Source organism: Simochromis diagramma, unplaced genomic scaffold, assembly GCF_900408965.1.
Source record: "Simochromis diagramma unplaced genomic scaffold, fSimDia1.1 OVJJ01000321.1, whole genome shotgun sequence".
NCBI lineage: Eukaryota > Metazoa > Chordata > Actinopteri > Cichliformes > Cichlidae > Simochromis > Simochromis diagramma.
This window is the reverse complement of record NW_024386772.1, coordinates 2,178,973-2,199,913: the sequence shown is the minus strand read 5'-3', so window position 1 is coordinate 2,199,913 and position 20,941 is coordinate 2,178,973. Positions and strand designations below refer to the sequence as shown.

Below are 20,941 nucleotides of genomic sequence, written 5' to 3'. Positions count from 1 at the left end.
AATCTAAATGCAGCTGCCACCTCACCAAAAATATCCAAGGCAAGCCGACTGATTGAAGACATTCACGATGTTAAGTGAAGCGTAGTGTCGGTTAAGTCTAGAGAGCCCACGATCCCGGAGCACCAGCTGATCATAGTGTCGATATCATTAGTATCTGCCTTTAAAGCTGCTTCAGCTTTCCTGTTGTTTGTCAGCTGCAAGCCACTTTGCAACCCAGCTCCTCTTGCATTATCACATGTGTTGACACTGATGAGCCAAACTGGCAAACAGGAATGCCTGACTGAACTATATTTGCTGTGATTATAGGCAAAAGTATTGGTGCACCTGCAGATTACACTTACAGGAGCTTCATTCTAAACCATAGGCATTCATATGGGGTTGGTTCGCTTTTTGCAGCTAGGTAGGCTTTCTGTAGGATTCTGGAGCGCACCCGTGGAAATCTTTGTTCATTCATCCAGATGAGCATTTGTAAGGTTAGACAAGGAGGCTTGGCTCGCAATCTCTGTTCTAGTTTATTTCAGCGGCGTTCGAGGTTGAGGTCAGTGCTCTCTTTGGGCCAGTCAAGTTCCTCCATAACACACTTATAACCTAGCTTTAATGGACCTTGTTTTGCGCACTGGGGTGCATCATGCTGGAACTGAAAAGGGCCTTATGCAAACTGTTCCCGCACAGCTGGAAGCATAGTTGTCTAAAATGTCACGGTAAACTGAAGCATCAAGGTTTCCTTTCACTAGAATTAAAGGGTCCAGGTCAACCCTTGAAAAACATCCCAGTGGTCACCAAACGCGGATTAGAGAAAGATGATAGAGAAAGATGATTCCTCGCGCCACAGAACATGCCTCCTCTGCTCCACAGCCCACTGATGGCATGCTTTACACCACTCCATGTGATGTTTGGCATTGTGCTTAGCGATGCAAGGCTTGCATGTAACTGCTCACCCGTGGAAAGTCATACCACGAAGCTCCCGTGCTCCTAGTTTTTGTGCTGATGTTGATGCCAGAGGAGGTTTGGAGCTCTGAAGTTGTTCAATTAGCAGTTGGCGACCGTGTTATCTAACGTTTACATGGTCTACCGCTTCATTGCTGAGTTGCTGTGGTTCCTAAATGCTTTGCAGCAATTCCTCTTACAGCTGGTTGTGGAAAATCTAAGAGGGTAAAGATTTCACTAACTGACTAACTGGGATCCAAGTAAAGTGCCAAACTTGAACTCATTCTTTTAAAAATGTCCATAAAGGCAGGTGATGATTAAATATACCTGTGGCAATGGGAGTGGAAACACCTGGAATCAAAGATTAGGAGGTGTGGCCCAACGCTTACATTTATACTGTATCTATGTAATAAATAAAAGTGTCAGATTTCACTGTATTACTGTATGTTAACAGTTAAAACTTGCCGGTTTGTGTTTCAGTCCATTGACATCTCCTGTGTGTTGCTTCAGATGTGTCTGCATGCTGTTGACCGCAGTGGTTAGGGGAATTTCAGACGTTTGTCCATCTAAACACCAGCTGGTCTGAGTTTGACTGACTCAGACCCTCAGCAGAACATCAAACATCGGAGTATCTCACTACTTGGCTCCGTTTCACATGAACAGATCAAGGCTACCACAATGTTTTCATTCCAGTGGAAATGTCACATCATTTCAAAGAGAACTTCTGTTTTATTTATAGCTATCACCCTTTTAGTTTTGACTGCCTAATATGGACCTGGAAAAGCTCTAACCAAGCTAGCAAAGACCAAAAGGGCCTTGCCTGCAAGAGGTATAGCGCACGAGTAGTTGTTTTGCAGGAGAAAATGTGGAATTTTGACATGAAAATACGTATAAGTGTGAATACCTGAGGCAATATTACATTTTTTTTCTGTATCTGGGCAATTTCTGTGCAAACCATTGTATTTGGAGCTGTGCTGAGAGCCGTATAAAGCACAAACCTGTGCACAGAAACCACTGCTTTGTGACAAATATTGTTGGTTTTTTGGTGCATTGATGGCTTGCAGATTGAAGTAATGATCAGGTGAGTGAGAAATTGGTCAGGATAAAGTTGTTCACTCCAAATTTGGAGATAAAAAAAAAAAGATTTTATCTGCACTTCTTCTGTTGCAGAACAAATTTGATATCTTTTGCCCTTCCTCTCCTGTTGTGATAAGAGCTGTTCTCTACATTCATAATGGATTTGTTACTTTAGGAGATGTTATGAGGGCTCTTTAAAAAAAGAAACAAGAATATTTCACATCCCAGCAAAGCCTGGAAGCCTTAAGTAGATATCTGGATTGTATACTGTAATATTGCACGGCTCCCTGAAATTAGATTCTTGTTCAAATGAGGAGGATAATGTCATTAGGTTTTGTGCTTTACTAGCTAAGAAAAAGCTAAATAGTGTAGAGTGTAGGAATGAGCAAGGTCAGTTAGCAAAAGTTAAAGAAATGATCATTTCACCTGTTGAGTTCTCTCCAGGCATTCCAGCTTTCTCCTGCAGTCCAACGACATGCAGGCAGTTGAATCAGGTTAACTGGTGTTCCTAAATTGTCCAAAGGTGTGAATGTGAATGGTTGTCTGTGTCTCTGTGCTCGCCCTGCCACAGGCCGGCGATCTGTTTGGGGCGTCAGACGCAGCTCACCCTATAGTAGCCTTGAATTGGACGAGAATTGATTGATTATAGATTATAAAACTGATGTCCAATTCCTTCCCTGACTTTTCCACATTTATCTGAAATATTTTTAGCATGCTGTCCTGAGAATATTGTTGAAGGAAAGATAGTAACAAGAAGAAAATCTGGTGTTTATAACTTATGATTATTTAAACTGGAGAAATCAAGTGTTCTAGTGTCTCTGCTTTGCACTTGGACTGAGCGTAGACTACTGAAACAGAAGAGACTTTAGCTCCTTTTATGAAAGAAATCTTATATGGAAGCAAACTGCCTAATTGATGGCTACTATACTGGCATCTCATTTAACCATAATGCTATTCAAAAGGAAGCATCCATCTAGTCATGAGGAGCGCCTCTTGCTCATGACTCTGTGTCAGGAATATTGAAAATATTGATGGTGGCCCCCCCCTCGGCTGAGCTGTAAGTTGGCTGCATGCATCCTTCGGTTGCCAAGTGTAGTCTGGTTAAAACTAAAAGGTTCCTATGCGAAACACAGCACAACAACAAGGTTTGTGGATTTCATTTGAAGGATCTGATCACGATTTCTGGAAGCAGATATCGTTGCGGGGTTTTTCAAATGGCACACAGCACGAGCCATTTCGCTGCTATAGATTGATGGAAAGGCAGACATCTCTCGAGCCAATATATCCAAAAGTAGAGATGCGAAAACAATCGAGATGACTAAATAGCATTACAGGCCGGAGGAGACAGTTTAGTTGTTGTAAGGGGGAGCGCTCCCTTATATGGGGTGTCTGGGTTTGCTTTATTTAGCCAGCACAACTATTACTTGTGAATAGTTTCAGGTGCTTAAACTACCTCACACAAACTTGAAAATGGCATCGAAGAAAAAAAAGAGTCATTTAAAAGGACTCTTTGATACCAAATAATACCCTCGCATTTTTACTCTGTGCACTCTGTAGAGCTGCGGTTTGAATTTTCTCTCAGTTGTGTTTAAGCTCCTTGCTTGCGCGTTAACCTTTCCATTCATCTGAGCTAGCGTTGCTCACGCTGACACCCTTTTATGTTCGTCCAACAACTCTCTCATGATGGAGGAAATGACCTAGCGCTGTTCAAAACAGGAAAAATTACTAGTTCATTAACTGTTTGGCAGCAGGAGCACTTTGTAAACTCGATAACGCTCTCAAAACTAGCAGCTGTGATACCTCGTCTAATTATGTTTGACCTCATCCGCTGTTATTCTCAGCCTATTACAGAACCAGGACTGGACTGCAGGAATGACTAGCACCTTCCTCCAGGGCTCTGCTTGTTGTTTGTACTAGTATGGCTGGTGCCACACCCCATATATCTCTGTTCCTAATTACACATGGCTGGGATGAGAAATTAACATGGGGCACATCATAAAAAGATTAATAACAGAGCTAATACAATTACATTAGAGTGATTAAAAAAGGTTAAATATGTGATCTATTACATTGATCTTAAATACATTCAGACTTAATTTAATTTAACAGTTCTATAATGCTGTAGTTAAAATATGTCCTATTAGTGTTTGGAGCCTGCATGTGTAACGATTAATTACTGAATAATTGTTCCTACATTTCAACACTGGCGGGCTCTGAAGGGTGATTTATTTTCTTCAGTGGCTGTACAGAGATAGGGCTTAATTACAGTGGATAGCCTTATCTCCCCTCTCTAATCCGCTCTTTGGAGTCTCTCGCGTTCACGCCATCTAGTCGTCGATACCATCAGACTGTTGGCAGAGCCAGACAGAGAAAGTGATCCCCAATTTCTCTGTCACATTAAAGCTTATTCATGAAGTCTCCACTGTGAACCTTAAGAACTCCAAAGCGGGAGGAAAGAAGAGTCGCTGAGTACTGAAAACCTCACCCCCGGTCTGAGGTCATCACCAGCTGGCACATTACCCACTTGTGCTGTTTGTGTCAGCTGGATTGACTGAAAAATGTGTGGTCAAATCTGATCAGATAATGGGCTGAGTTTCTTGCCAGGAGCAATTTGTTGCAGATATTCTTGCACTAATGCATCCAATTTGACTGTTTACCACCTCACTGTGTGCAGAAAACTGTGAGTCTGTGCTGTTTAGTGCGACGTCGACCAAGTGCAGGCAGATAAATGTCTGTTTTGAATTTTTGCTGATCGCTGGTTTCGCTTGATAATTCACAATTAACTGTATTAGATCTCTATTAGAGGGACTAGCTGTTTAATTATTGTAGCTTGATGGAAGATTTCCAGCACACTAATAGTTGCATATATTAAATTAACTTGGAATGAGTGGAAATTTGGCAGTTCAGGCAGACTGCGTTTCAAAATGCCAGAAAGGATTGCGATCAGCTGAGGTGTCTGAGCTGCAGTGATGTAAGACTCGTGATAGACCACTGCAATAAAACAAAAAAATAAAATTGGAGTCAGTGAAATTATATAAAGGGTATATCATTCCTATAAATCCTGCACTAGCACTGAGCAGTTATACGGGGCATAAATCACAGATGCTAAATTACCCGGTAGCATCGGGGATAGATGCAATCTCTCGCTCTCAACATGCTTTGTTTTGCTATCTGCATACATTTGAACATACATAATATATTTATGATCCTTGACTGCACAGTTATTTCTTTTAAGAAATATTAGATTACGTCATTATTATAGGGCTAAAGTTGACTATCGGTTAACTTTTTGATCTTTTTTTCTTCTGTTTGTTTCCTGTTTTGTTCTTAAAATATAGAGAAAATGTGAAATCGGCCACACAGTTGAAGGGAGCGTCTTCAAAGTAGAGATCAGTTTTCACTGATGTTGCAATAGTTGTAGCTTTATCAGCTTCGGTATCTTGCTGGGAAACCTCGGGTCACGCGCGTTACTTAGCCCTCGGTGATTGTATTCCTCCTCGCCCACCAGCACAAATGGCCAAACCAAACTCCAACGACTGTACAGGAATGATTTCAGGAATATGCTTTGAGTGTTGAGCCGGCCTCTGAACTCAATCCCAGTCCCACAGAGCATCTGCAGAATGTGCCAGACTATCCATGGCATCCTGCAGATGCCAAGCTGATTTTCCTTCTTCTTTCTGTGGAAGTTCAGGAGAAGCTCTGTATGCTCATTTCTCATGAGGATGGCAGGAGAGGCTGGATGATCGTCTGCGCCATCAGTGCTCGAGTGTGCTGATGTTTGTCAGAGTGGCAGATATCAGAGCTCGTGGGTAGTCTATCATCCCAATCTTCAGAGTCACCTCCGTATCCGTTGTTTCCACTGACCGCAGAGGAAAAATGTCAAACCGAATGCACCTCCGATTCCACCGTTCCAGGCACAGCGACAGCTCTACCTGAAACTGACACAACTTCCAGTGCAAATAGACAAGCGAGCTGACTAATTAGAGCAGAGATCCAACACAAATGTTTAATGAAGAGATAATATATTAACACACCAAATCCTGGAGTAATAGGACTACTTTGTCATTTATCTTTTTGTCTTGAAAATGAAACTTTTCCCCGTGCATGTTAAAAGTGTAGACTCACTAATGGGAGTTTTTAATGGAAGTTTTAATAAGTTAAGTTTTCTTTTTACTAGCTGCGGTGTGATTTTCACGCTTTCATGATAAAGTACTCTTCCACTGGTTTTCATTTAGGCGTAAAAGATTAATCAATTTTAAGGCACATTAAGCTCATTTGCTGCTTTTTTTTATATTCCATATATTTTCTAAAGATAATTCTGTCGTTAAGCCACCTAGATAACTTTGCTGTTTTTGATTTGATGGTTGTAGATTTGAAAGAAATCCTGTATTTCTGTCACACTCATTAATTCTTACCGCGCATATTTTGGAATAATATTTCCTGTGATAAATGAGGAAATTAAATTCTTATTTTTCTAATAATGGAATTTATAATAATGTCCATTAATGTGGGTCCAGCCGATCTTCTATGACTATGAGCAAACAGCGCAAACATAATACTGTCAGAGAATGATGAATCCACATGAATTCATATTTCGATATTCCAGCCTAGTACGACTAAGTCTTTGTGGTAGCTCCAGGTTTCTCCTTCTGCTGGATTCTTATTCTTCTATCACGGAGAGATGTCCTGACATTTTTATTTTAGAATTTGCTGCAATAACTCAAAATTCATTGCTCCATCAGTGATTTCAAGGCATCCTGGCCCGCAAGCAGCAAAACTGGCCCAAACCACAATACTACCACCATCATGTTTCACAGATGGGATAAGCTTCTTATCCAGGAACGCAGCGCTTTCCTCTCCCCAAACATAATGCTTCTCTTATAAACCAAAAGTTTTATTTTGGTCTAATCCGTCCACAGAACAAACAGCCTTCAAGCAGCCTTCTGGTTCGTCCGCGTGATCTTCAGCAGACTGCAGATGAGCAGCAGCGCTCTTTTTTTTAAGAGCAGCTGCTTTTCCCTCGCAGCCATTGTTATCCCGTTGCTCGGCGTTACCCTGATGGCGTGTGAGAGAAGCGTTTAGCTGCTTAGGAGTTACCCCGGGTTCCTCTGTGACCTTGCAGACTATTACACACCTTGCTCTTGGGTTTGTCTTTATTGGTAGACAACTGCTGGAAGAGCTAACGGCACTCCTGAATGTCTTTCATTTGTACACAGTCGGTCTGACTGTGGATTGATGGCATCCTAACGCTTCACAGATGGATTGATAACCTTTTCCTGCCTGATGAGCATCAACAACTCGTTTTCTGAATTCTTTAGAAAGTCCATTTGTTCATGCCATGATTCCACAAATGTGTGTTTTAAAGATGAGACTTCTTTTGAATAACATGAACACCTGCTTGTCATCCTAATTATTAAAAAAATACATTTATTTTTTTAAAGCATCTCACAGCTAATTGCTACAGTAATGGTGTTGGTCATTAACTTTGATTCTCATCCTTTCCTCGTCTTATTGTAATTCTAGGCCTAATTTTTGATTAAATCTTACCAAACAGTAATGCGAACATCCTCGTTCCTAAAATGCAATCAGTATTCAAAGGAGGGAGCTGATTTGTGCTAACTGAATACTATATGTCAGCACCTGATGTTATGGTGATGGTAATAGCACTGTCAAGTTTGACAATGTGGAGAAAGCAATACCGTCATTCCCCATATTCACTTTTGAAAATCTCATTTTGCTTTCATCTCTTCACTAACACAGAGCTGTCAACATATAATTCAATGAGTGTCACCACTGCGCTTGAACGTTTTCTTTATCTCTCTTGCCAAAGCTGCTCGTACCATCCGGCATGACTTTACTTTCTGTTGTGTTTAAAACGTGTTGTGGCCACTTTGGTTGTGATTGTAGTTAATTAGAATGTGATAGGCAATCTCATCTTTTGTAGAGCTTTTGTTAAAGGTCTCGGATTGTGGGGGACATTTGATCTGAATGTGGTGTTTTGATGTTTACAGCAATACCTCCGCGTAACGGCCGCCTTCATTCAAGCTTGTGGATGGAATGGGCTGTCAGAATAGAGGAAATTGAAACCAGTCGGTATCTTGGGCATCGTGAGAACACTGTTCAAAACACAAACACCACCTAAACCGTCCTTGAAAGGATGTATACCGCACCGCACATACCTAACACTGATTTGAACGCACCTGAAGAAGAAGCGGCCATTTAAAGGGTTTCAACCACAGTTGAGATGAGCTTGGCTCAAACTGATCCCAGCAGCAAACCGCCAACAAATCCCCCAAAAGGCCAAACCAGGTGATAAATTTAATCTTGTTGGCTAATAATTTCTCTGTTGTCTAATAAAGCCTACAACACCACTGTAGTCCAAAATCTATTACTGTAAATCTTCTGGGTGCTGTATTTTCACAAAACATTCAGTGTAGTTTGAATTGATTACTTTGAATGTACATATTTGCCATAATCCGTTGCTCCCAAGCAGTAACTTAGGTGGAAGAATAAAACCAACACATTACCTCACATGACCACTGAGTCAGTGCCCAAAGATTCCTCCCACAGTCCAAAGACAGTTAGTGGGGATAGGTTAATTGGAAAATTGCCCACGGAGTGAATGTGAGTGTGAATGGTTGTCTGTGTCTGTGTCAGCCCTGCAACAGACTGGCAACTTGTCCAGGGTGTACCCTGCCTCTCCTCAAGATTCAAAGCGTTATTGTCATGTGTGCAAAGAAAAAGCATTTCTCTGTACAATGAAATTCTTTCTCTGCTGTCCACACGCAGATGCCGGTTAATATGTACACATAGCATTGATCAATAAGTGGAGACAAAAAAAAAATAAAATGAAGTGTTAAATAGATTTATGTGCAAAAGAGCTACGAGCTTAATATTCTGGTTTAATATGTGAGATGACCTGATGTGCAAAAATTATTATGACTGTAAGACAGCTGGGATAGGCTCTAGTGCCCCCCCCCCCCGACCCTGAAAAAGAATAAGCAGAAGCGGATGGATGCATGGATGGATGGATGGATGCATGGATGGATGGATGCATGCATGGATGTTTGGATGGATGGATGGATGCAGGATGGATGGATGGATGGATGGATGGATGGATGCAGGATGGATGTTTGGATGGATGCATGGATGTTTGGATGGATGGATGCATGATGGACGGATGGATGGATGCATGGATGGATGGATGGATGGATGCATGGAGGTTTGGATGGAGGTTTGGATGGGTGCATGAATGGATGGATGGATGCATGCATGGATGTTTGGATGGAGGTTTGGATGGGTGCATGAATGGATGGATGCATGCATGCATGGATGTTTGGATGGATGCAGGATGGATGGATGGATGGATGCATGGATGGATGCAGGATGGATGGATGGATGGATGCAGGATGCATGGATGGATGCAGGATGGATGCATGGATGGATGCATGGATGGATGCATGGATGGATGGATGGATGCATGGATGTTTGGATGGATGGATGCATGATGGATGTTTGGATGGATGGATGGATGGATGGATGCATGGATGTTTGGATGGATGCATGGATGGATGGATGGATGGACAGCATCCGGGTACAAAGAAATCAGTTTTGGTCTTCATAGCTACGGTTGCACATGGGTCCACAGATCCACTCTGGTGTTGTACACATGCAAAGTTTTACAAGATCAAATGTGTCATTGAACAAAGTTTTATGTTCCCAACTATTTTTTTTAACTACGTTAGCAATTGCATGCTATTAAAGCGAGAAGCGGAGGCGTCAAATGTGCTATATAGTCATATCAGAAAATCAGTTATGTCAGTAAAGAGCATTCATGAAGAAAAGGCGTCATTTTCTACTATTTATTCTTTCTGAGCTGGGATTTATTACACAACAGGAATGCAGACTTAATGGGCGACATGTGAGCGGCACAGATACTGCAAGCCTGGAGCCAACGCGGCCAGTGTGAACTTTGACCTGGGATTGTTTGTCACCTGCTGTTTTCAAAGTAGAGCGTTAGCTTTGAAACTATGGAGAGACGGACAAAGACTCTCTCGCCTTTTCATGGGATTTGCTGACTGCATAGAAACGGCACCAATCCGTCCAAAAGCAGACATCAGTTAATAAAATCCTTTTCCAGATAGGCATTTTTTAATCTTCAGACAGGATTTGAGTCATCTGTTTAATCTGTTTCTCTGTAAAATGCCAATTTTTTTTGTCTTCTCCCCTTCTTTGCCAGAGATCTAAAGATTCTACCGGATCATTTACATACAAAAGGATGATCCCTCTTTCTCAGACCTACAAGTGATGGGAATTATCCGGTGTAGTGCTGCTTGTGTTGTTGACTTGTTTTACGATAAGACGTGTGAACAACACTTCAGTTGTTTCCAAGCAGGCCGACACCGCAGTCATTTTCATCAGCACTCTTGTTCAGGTAATGTTCCTTCAGGCTCGCTGATTTCAGGGCTTATCTTGTTAAGAGCCCCCTGCTTCGCCACAGATCTGCTCGGCTGTCAGAGCCGGGGCCCACACATTTCGGGACTATTATTGGTGATTGTAGGATGACACTAATTAAAGTCATTGATGTTTAAAATCAAGCTCCGCACGTCTCGCTTGTTTTGTCACAAAAAGCTCCGATAGCTTCTCAACGTGGCCCCGTCATGTAAGCTATCATGCTATTTGTTTTCAAGCCATGTGGAGAAACTAGCACGTGTGTGTCACCTCATTAAAAAAAAAGCACACACCTCAAGATGGGAGAGAGCTCTGCTTGAGGTGTTTACATTTCGTTTTTAGCACTGGGCTCAGGCTCACTGAGTCTAAATTTAATCTAATATTTATAATAATGGAGCAAAACCAAAAACTCAGACTATTTATATCGCGTCTTCCTTCTCCCCCGACTGACTCCAGTGACATAATTTGTGCTAGATTCATTATTTGAAATGCTAAGTGCAAAGTCAGATTCCTAACATATTCAGTCTGTGAAAACTGAGTTGAATGTGCAACTCTCTCAAGTGTTTATGGTAAATAATATTGGTGTTATAATACCTCATATTTTCCATCTCTTTGAATATCTGGCAAGAGGGCCTCTATAAAGTCTGTATAAGTCTATAAATAATGTTCACAGCATATGAATCCAATAAGAGTGAATTAAGGCAGTTAAGTAAGGTTGTTTTCAAATGTTGCTTAATCCTTGGACATTTCCAAACCCAAATATTTGCTGTATTTACTTTTTATTACAGTAAATCAGTGCTTTCTAAATGGTAATGCAGTACTTATATTAAGTACTTGTATTAATTAGTATTAATTACTCAGAGAAAGTGTGTGTTACACTACTCGCTACATTATATATTACACTATAAATGCACAGTTAACAATATAAATTGAGGCTACAATTTTATGCACCAACTCAAACATGAAGAGGTAGAAATGGATGCTGGAAGCTTATCACTGGCTTTGTTAGCTGTTCAGTGTCTGGCTGCTGGGCTGAGGTCAGCATACAGTCAACACTAACATCCCTCTGGTTTCTTGGCTAGCTTAGTGTTAGCATGCTATCTGCGCAGGTGTTTGCAAAGTTGTGTTAGCAGTACAATGCATTTGTTTCTATCCTGGAGGCAGTTTGCACTTTTCCTTTGTCCTCTTGTCCTTGTTTAATAAAAATAAAAGTAGTGTCTGCATCTCTGCTGTGGACCGCTCCATCACGTTCCCTTTTCCAACACATGAACTGAAATCAGCTGATTGTAGCAGGGCGCCTGGACTCCACCCAGCGTCCAGACAACTTAGAACTTTGGTTCTGTAACAATAAATTGTTACATCGTTACATGACTTATGTGATGTTATTAAAGTAACATGTTATTGTAACAATATGCGCAGTTACATCTAGCACTGATTGTGTCAAAATTGCCAACCTTCTTTCTATCCACTGATTTAAATAGCTGGTAACTGGAGCTTTTTTTTTTTTCTTTTTCTGTTTTTGTGGTAACTTGAGCTCCCAACGCTTCATCTTTACCATCAGTTTTAGTCTTGAAAATATCCACTGATGGACACTGGACAAACCAATGAAAAGGAGAAGGTGGTTGTCGGCTCCCTAACCTGTCAGCCTTGCAGATTTAATCAGCGACTTGTTTTTGAGAAATTTGACAGGTTTGCCAAAGTAGCTTCTGTGCTTTGTATTTTTGGTTTGGAAACCTGAAGCACACGGAGGACAGGCAGTGACTTGCCCTTACATCTAATCAAGTGCAGAAAGGTACATAATGGTCTTGCTGAAGGAGAGCGTGTCAATTATTCATCAGCTGGCTCTGGCCTGTGAATTTAATCTTTGTTTTACAGTATTTTCAGTTATTTCATGTGTTCTGTAAACTGTGCTGGCATTCAGGAAAAAGGTGCGGCTGCCTCTGCAGAAAATGAAAGTAATACATTTATTAAACAAAAGCTCAAATCAAATATCAAAGATTGGCAGACTTTGAGAACCTCTTTTTTTTTTTTTTTATAATGATCCAGTATCCAGTGCAGAGACAACAGCAGCTTTTTTAAAAAATGTATTTATTATATTTTCATACCCTTTAAAAAAAATAAATTTCATATATGTTTGACATCTAGTTTTGGGTTACCCATGTAGATATAGCTTGGACATATACACCATTCAGTGACAATATTAAAACCACCTGTATAATATTAGGTAGATCTCCAAAACAGACTCTGTTGGATGTTGTGCACAACATCTGGAGGTATCCTGGGGTGTCTGGCACCAGGACTGCAGATCCTCTGGGCCCTGAGGGTTTCTGTGAACCAGCTTTGTACCGGTGCATCCCACAGGCGCACGGATTAGCAACTGGGGGTGTTTGGAGGCTACGCACACCTACTGGTTATGTTCCTCGAGCCATTATTGAGCTCTTGCGGTTTTGCTAGATTTGTCCCGCTTGGGGGGGGGGGCTGTTGCTGTGGACGAGCACTATTGCTATGGGTGGGGTATGAGGGATGTTCAAAGCAGCATCGGCATGAATGCCAAGACCCGAGTTTTCCCACAAGAGTCTTACATTGTAATGATTAATGTTATTCACTTCCCTTGTCAGTGGTTTTTGAGTTGTGGCTGAAGGATGTATGTAGACTTGAAAACTCCCAGGGAACAGGGAAAAAGTGTGACACTGCAGTGGAAGGAGCGCTAGTAATCCAGCCTTATTTGTTTAAGTCTGACTGCCCTGATAGCGAATACATGCACACCCTCAAAGTGTAATGCATAAACATTTCACAGCAAAACAAATAAATTAAATCTGCTCAGAAGGAAAACATATGTGCTAACTACAGTCTCTGCTGAATTGTTTTTTTTGTGGCTTTTCAGTAACTAGGTCACTGCAGTGCATGTAAACTTGTCTGATTTCCAATGCGACCGGTTTTGTGAATGCAATTTGCTCGCTTCCTCGTGCGGTTAGCACAGGAGCAGCACAAGGCTGATAACTAGTAACCAACTAATTTATTCTGTTATTGGTAGAAATTAACACAAGATAAGACATTTTATTGAATACATTAATCAATACGATTTTCAATTAGCTCCTCAGAATCACTCAAATTACCTTGCTGAAATGACTTGAGGGTCCAATTCCACTCAAGGACCCTCATTTGAATAACCCTGCCTCGGGGTGTAATGAATTGACAGCCTTTTGATATGAAACGTATGCTTCAGTAGCTGCGTATCAGCCCTCGCCTCCTTGTTGCTGAAATGGTTTTTACGGATGCTCCAAGCATGTTCCACCTTTATTCACGGCCATAGCATCTGGCTGGCAGCCACATCCAGCTGACCCACCCCCTGCTTAAGATGCACTGGAGCCTCTGTGGGTTAGGAGGGCCAGCTCTATCAATCTGCTCCCTTCCGGCCCCCACGTTCCCCAGTGTGGTTAATCACTGCCACTAATTAGCGCTAATTACTCATTGCTGCCCGGGAGAGCCCCCCTCGCTGGCTCACGCTGATCTGAAGGTCCTCCGTGGCACCCTGCTGTTTGCCATTCCTTGGGTACAGGACGAGGCGCAGGTACGTGGGAGGTGCTGAGGGGAAGGGGGAGGTTATTGAAAAGCTCATCTCCTCTAATTCAGCTTTTTTTTATTTTCGGGGAATCAAACACATCCCTGGGTTTTAGCCTTTCAGCAGCTACAGGTAGAAGGGTACCTCCCTGTGGGCCTGCAGCTGAGCAGACTGGTTTGTGCTGGTCTGCTTTGGTCTGGCTGTTGGCCTTGTCTTCATGCACAGGGCTGGCCAGGCTTAATGAGCCAGCACCTTTTTGCTCCCACCGCCATTAATTGTCTGCGGCCATGGTTCTGCGGGCTACATTGTGTTTGGTTCTTTTCTCTCAGTAATTTTGCTTTAATAGATTCAATTTGCTTTCATTTGCTTTGTATTGATTTATTTGTCCAGCTTTGTCTTGTCAACCATAGAAACCTATAATTTCTCACAAAAGTTTGGGGCAAAAAGGCAGAGAAAAAAAAGCTCATTTAATTTGCTAATATCGAGCAAATTATTTAAAAAAAGAGAAATGACAAATGATGTTGATATGGCGTGGACGTGAAGCGAGGCTTGACTAAGGCTGAACTCATTTCTCGGAGGCGAGAAAAGTGCATAAAAATATTGCAAATTCCAGACGTGGCACAAAGAGTGAAGCTTATTAACAGACCTGGAGGTTGTTAAGTCTGACAATCGTGTAGCTAAATGGTATCATTGGATCTGTCAGCTTTTTAGCGGTCAAAAAAAAGAAAAGAAAAAACTCAGTAATGGCTGGTGATGAAAGGTGAGTGTGTCATGTCAGCCGTAAATAATTCTACAAAGACAGCTGATGGAAATGATTACATTGATATTTGGAAGGGCCTTTCAGACAAAGGGGTTGAGGATGTGTCCAAAATAGATTCCTTTAGCCTCTGCCAGAGTGCAGCACCGTGTGTCACCAGGAATCAGCGTGAGGCGAAAGGCTTTACCTCTTGCTGACCTTCAAATGTGAAGCAGCAGTAACTGTGACAGGTGAAACAGCTGCAGTCATAACACACAAACTGTTACACGAGTGAATGTGCGTACCCCAGAACATTTGGAAAGGATGCTTTTTAAAAAAAAACTTTATAAAGAAATACCTCATAGAATTAAAGCAACAGACAGACAAACTACTTTCTTAAATGGGCACTTAACACCAGAATCAGATTTACAGATGTTTGTCTTGTGGAGCTCTAAAGCCATCTAGAGTATTTTGGAGTCAGTCGCACAATTTCAGAGCAATCGGCTGTCAAGGTGTCTGCCTTGGAGATGTCTGCCCTCAGCTGATGTCATGAAACTAAATAGCACTTGCTAAAGGGACAAAGAACACATCTGAACCCTCAGCAGCAGCATCCTTGTCCTGGGCGATCTCATGTAGGAACTATTTTCTACCAAACGTACTCCACCAACCAGCATTCTGCACAAGTGTATCCATCCACCAGTGATGACAGGCCCATCCATCCTAATTGCAAGATTTTGCTGTCATCCCTCTTTAGTTGAGCTGAGATGTTAGCTAGCTGCTAACTTCCTTTGGTTGCTAAATGTAAATCTGTAGATGTTAAAAAAAACAGCTCCAAACATCATTCATGAACTTTTCTTTTCAGTCACTGGGTCACGATTCCTGGGAAGAGAAACTGCTGCCATTTTTGCCCTACAAGGCAAATATTAGTTTCAGTATCTCTGAGACAAGGCAGACATCTCGCTAATCTAAAATTAAAATAGTAGCTCCAAAAGTGGGCGAATCACATCACAAATATTTAAATGAATAAATGATACTACAGGCCAGAGGGGGAAAAGACTATCAATTTTTTTTTAACTTTAAAATTAACAGAACTGAAATTATATCAGCATACGTAATTCCTTCAGTATTAGGTATCTATTTTTAATGGCTCAGTCACATTAGAGTAAAAACAGAATGTCAACCTCTTTAGGAAAAATCAGCTCTTGCCAGCGATTCACAGAAGTTTTTGTAGCAGTTTGTGACAAACACAAATGATCAGTGTACAAAACCCTCAACCTCTGGATGTTTGTTGTAATTGCACAGGTTGGCTGATGGGAGGCAACCTGTCTCCAAACAACAACGGGCCAACTTGGTGTGTCTTAGTTCACTCTGAGCCACTTTGGAGGTTTGCAAATAATTGTCATCTAATTTAGAAATGCAGACAGAACAAAGAGGATTGCAGTGTGAGCAAAGTGTCTCTTTGCAATTGCGTACTCGACTCAAATGGTTGCCAACTGGTTGCATTCAGGTCATATCCCTTATATAAAAACTTGTGCAGCCAGAACCTCACCAATCAGATCGATGAGGGTCAGTAGTTCATGTGAATTTGTTTTTAATGTGAAGCAACAGATGGCAACGGATTTTCCATTTTCACTATTTTATTACCACAAATAGATTGCATGTAATTGCCAGTTTGACCCCCTTCAATCACACACTGACAGCAGACTGACTCCATCTTATTGCCGTCTTGACGCACCTGGTCCCGTCTTTGAAGCAACGTTTTCCAAGGCAACAAATTCCGTCGCAATAATTTTCGACTGCTTTCCCTTGTGTGACTTTAGCATAATGTCCCTGGAACATTTCACCGATTTGAATAAGCTTAATAAAAGTCACTTAAAGCATTGAGTCGGGTCAAAACACAAGGAGGAAAGGAGGAGATTGGCAGAAGCTGAAATCTTTTTCGCTCGTGTTCACTCAGCTGCTGAACTGAGCTGACCAGATCTCTCTTGTTGAAGCATTTCTTATCTTTGTGATGTTTGCCGCCAAGGCCAAATCAAAGCTATGCAGGAAGGTTAGACCATGAATAGAAAACACTGTTTATGTCTCCGTCATTACTTTCGGGTGAATAACAGTACTTTTGAAAGGAATCTCAGCCTCTCAAAGAAAAGTGTCAGTATCTGAAACGTCTTCAGGCAGGATTGTAAACTTCACGCTGTTGCACAGACTTTACACAAATGAAACGGTCACACTCTTTTCAAACGTCAATACCCAGATGGAGTTTTATTTTTCTGATGACAGAAATGCGAAATTAAACGATGGTTAATGGGCGTTTTTCAGACGATCTCCTTCAAGCATGTTAACAGCAAAATATGTCATAAAGATGTATATTTTTTATTAATAGGAACAGGATACATTTCAAGACAAAAACGATTTAAACTAACAGCCTGAGTCGTTCAGACATGTGTGATTCATATGTTAATGTTTTTATTGGTTTATTGTGACATGCCAACACAGCTGATGTTAACAGCAATGGTGGGCACAAGGTGAGTATTTACAACACAAGCCGAGACACTGCAGGTCGTTGCTTATGATCTATGACTATTACAGGTTTATTAAGGTGCCTGCTTAGTTCTGCAAGGAGAAATCCACAGATGTAACAAGTTATTTGCATTTTAAATCAAATCAGCCATGGAAAGGCTTCCTTAACTGTCGTGATTAGTAGGAATACCATCGAAGTGTCAACATTCAATCAAGTGATGCTAAAAAGTAACCAAATTGTTACCAAAGTGTCATGTTTTTGTCATATCTTATAAGAAAAAGACATGAAATTTATGTACAATACCTCTTAGTTTGTCTTCTGTCATTTAATTGTTTGTCTGTAACTTGATTAAACTGGTGCAGAATGAGTGGCTGTGTGGTCTTCATCAGAAGTGAAGGTTATAAAACTTGTGAAAATACATTTAAAAGTGCCAAATTTGTGTCCTCCATAAATTCTGGAGGACAAAACTATCCCGTTGGCCAGATTAGTCTTTGCTGAATCTGGACCACGGGCTTTATGTTTGACACCCCTGAATTATATGATAATTGTTAAAATGAACACATATGCCCAGATGAGACTTAAGATCAGAACATCACCGTTACAGGGCAGTATTATACTCTTTCTTATGGTGAATCTTCTGGCAGGAAAAGAAGCCTTGACTGACCATATAAATGGGGAAAATGCATCAAATATACAGTTGTGTTATTAGATTACAATGCATTATTAAAGTGAACTTCTTGGACTCTACTAATGTAATTTAGCGTCTTTCACAGTTCAGAATGGGCAATAATGCTGCATAATAGTGCTTTAGACCCCATTTCCTGAGCCCCCCCACCACTAAAGTCCCCTTTTTAATAATTAGCTGCTCATTTTTCGACTTTCACAAATTGAATCGGGTGCTTGTGTGCATCGCCTGCTGCCTAACAAACCTTAAGTCTGCAACAAATAATTTCTTATTCTTGATCAGGACTGACATCCTCTCCATCCACTAACTGTTTGAACTCTAATTCAGTCTAATGTCTCATACAAGAGTGGACATCGCAAACATCCACAGTGACAAACAATACAGCCTGAAACTTTGGCCAACAGCCATTTGCTCTGATTATTAATGACACGGGACAATAATATTAGTGATATAATAATTCTTGCAGCGTGCAGCTGTCACCCTCTTTCCTTTTTGGAACAGCTTTGTCTTTTAGCATTAGCCTAGCAGCCCAACGTCATGCAGGGCTCTAATAATGAAAGGGTCCTCTGCATATAACAAACTAAAGGTTACACGTTATATATGACATGTTTCTGTCATAGATGCAGTTTACGTGTATCACAGAACATGACAGTACAATGTAATTTCTGTATCTTTGTAACTATTTTTATTTTATTTTTTATGATCGTGTGTAAGTTTTTTACAAATTACATGACGTAATCCAATTAAATAAAAGTGGCCTAATCACGATGGACAAACTACTGGGTCACCTGCAGGAGCTGCTTGACTGAAATCCACACCACGAGGCTCCCAGCACAGTTTTTGTGCTGATGTTAATGCCAGAGGAGTCTGCAGTTCTTGGTGGGGCGTTGGCAATTTTTACACACTATGTGCTTCAAAACTCAGCAACTTTGTGAAGTCAGACAATTCATGGCTGAGTGTCTATGATTCCTACAAGCTTCCACTTTCCAATTCCACTTACAGCCGATTATGGAATTTCTACGAGGGATGAAATTTTAAAAGCTCATTTGTTTTGTGTGTTTTTTCTTCCTTTATATTGTACTTTTTGTGTCATACTTTCCAATTTCCTTAAATAAAGAAGTTTCGTCTTTTCCACCCTTTGTGATTTGCTTGAGTTAAGTTATTGTTTAAATTAGCATAAATAGTGAGAAATTTCCCAGGAGGTGTGAAGTACCTACTTTGTAATGTATCTCTTCTTTTCTTGAGTATTTATTTTTCCGAAAACTTTTTACATTTACTCCTTACCTTTTAACAAAATTATCTATATTTTCTATTGCTTACATTTTCAAAGCAAGCTCGGTACTTCAGGTTTAGGACATTTGAGGGGAGTTATTTCAAACTGATTTGAGCCTAAACAGTAACACATGTAATGCACTTTCTATAGGTGTATCAATCACCAGGGGTCACTGGATAAAAAGAGATATAATACCATATCAGTGGTTAAAATGCGCCTTTTCTTTTCTTTTGGTCAACGGTGGAACGAGTGCAGGTGTCCATACATCGTGATTCCGGTACTTCATCATTTAGCTCGTCCTACAGAAGAGCAGCGAGCATAAAGGGACGTTTTTTTTTTTTTTAAAGTGAAAGGTAATTTTGAATGCAACGTTTCTAACAGCTCAACAAACATCAACGCAGACTTTGTGTGTGCAGTTTGTCATAGGCTGTGCCTGCTAGCTAAAGGTCCAGCAGTGCAAGCTAACTTCACTCAGAGACGAAGAAGAGAGGTTAAATTTAAAGGTAAAGACTGCCTTGTGGTGTTTTAAAGTAAAACTTTAAAGAACATGTGGGTTCCTCTTTGTGAAATCATATATTGGATCTGTATTTGTTGTCAAGTTGTGTATTTTCGTCATGTGAAACGTTCTGGAAAACAAGCTAAGTATGCTAACTTTGTTTTGCTTAAAGGTTGCATGACATTGCAGTTTAGTGCAGGATAAACAGGTTAGCTTTCCAAACTCTGACGGATTTAAATTAAAATTAAAACCTTCATACCGTCCAGTATAAAGACAGTATAGCACAGTATGTTCTGCTTTTATAATAATTTCCTCTTCCGTAAACCTAAATACTAAAAACCTAAAATGTATGAATAATAGTCATTTGCATGCATTTAACATACATCGGTAATTAGCATTCCTGTAGGTTCTTCAGCTTTAAGAAATTATTTCTAATTATTTTTAATTAGAAGAGAATCAGGCTTGTTTCACAAGCAGATTCCCTCCAAAATAAGGAACAAGTGGTTTCATGAATTTTATCAATGGGTTTCCTACAGAGATGATTTCCTTTGTTAGGAAATAAACATCAAGATTTTGGGCTAATGGGCTAATTAATCAAAGTTGTCATGGTTACAATCAAAACCAAAATTGTGGTTTTGAGTTTCGGGGAATGATCACTTTCACAGACAACAGAAAATCGTGTTGGAAACAGGACAGGAACATCTGTCTCCTGTGTTGAAATTCTGCATTTCGGTGACCCATCCATCCGTTTCTCTGCGGACCGGGTTTTGTCTTGTTTTTCTTTGGAGAACAGTCTCCTCTGAGCCTGTGCAAAGACGGAAAACAATGAACCATGTGAGCACGAGCAGCTGTGATTCAGTCGGCAGCAGAAAAAGATTACAACAATGTGTAGCGCTGCATTTTTGTTCAGGTCTGTGCAGTTTTCTCCACCGCGACGTAGTTCTTATGCGTTGTTTCCACGTGACGCTGCTGATAATTGTGCTACCTTCTATAAAATAGAATTTTTGCTTTGATTACATATACTCCAATTTTAATTAACTGTACTTTCAATGCACTGAGATTCAGATCCTCATCCTGCAAGAGGAGGGCAGCCTTTCCACAACGAGCTGTTACTCTGCAGCCGTGTTCACAACAGCACTTGTTCATGCAGAAGTTGTTGCTTTTTCTTCTTCATGAATTCCTCACGGTGGTTCTTCAAACTGAGACAAAGCATTTT

At 40.7% G+C, this 20,941-nt stretch overlaps 1 protein-coding gene across 6 annotated transcripts in view; it reads left to right on the top strand.

Moving 5' to 3' along the window:
- The window catches only part of LOC120738381 (RNA binding protein fox-1 homolog 3-like), a 419,925-nt gene that overhangs the window by 46,225 nt on the left and 352,759 nt on the right, over window positions 1–20,941 (top strand). The window contains exon 3 of one of the 6 annotated variants that reach the window (XM_040039617.1): window positions 10,244–19,732. The exons of the other annotated variants lie outside the window; for them this stretch is intronic. The gene's annotated coding sequence lies outside the window, so the exon portion shown is untranslated. The remainder of the gene's footprint in view (window positions 1–10,243; window positions 19,733–20,941) is intronic. 6 annotated transcript variants of the gene reach the window in all.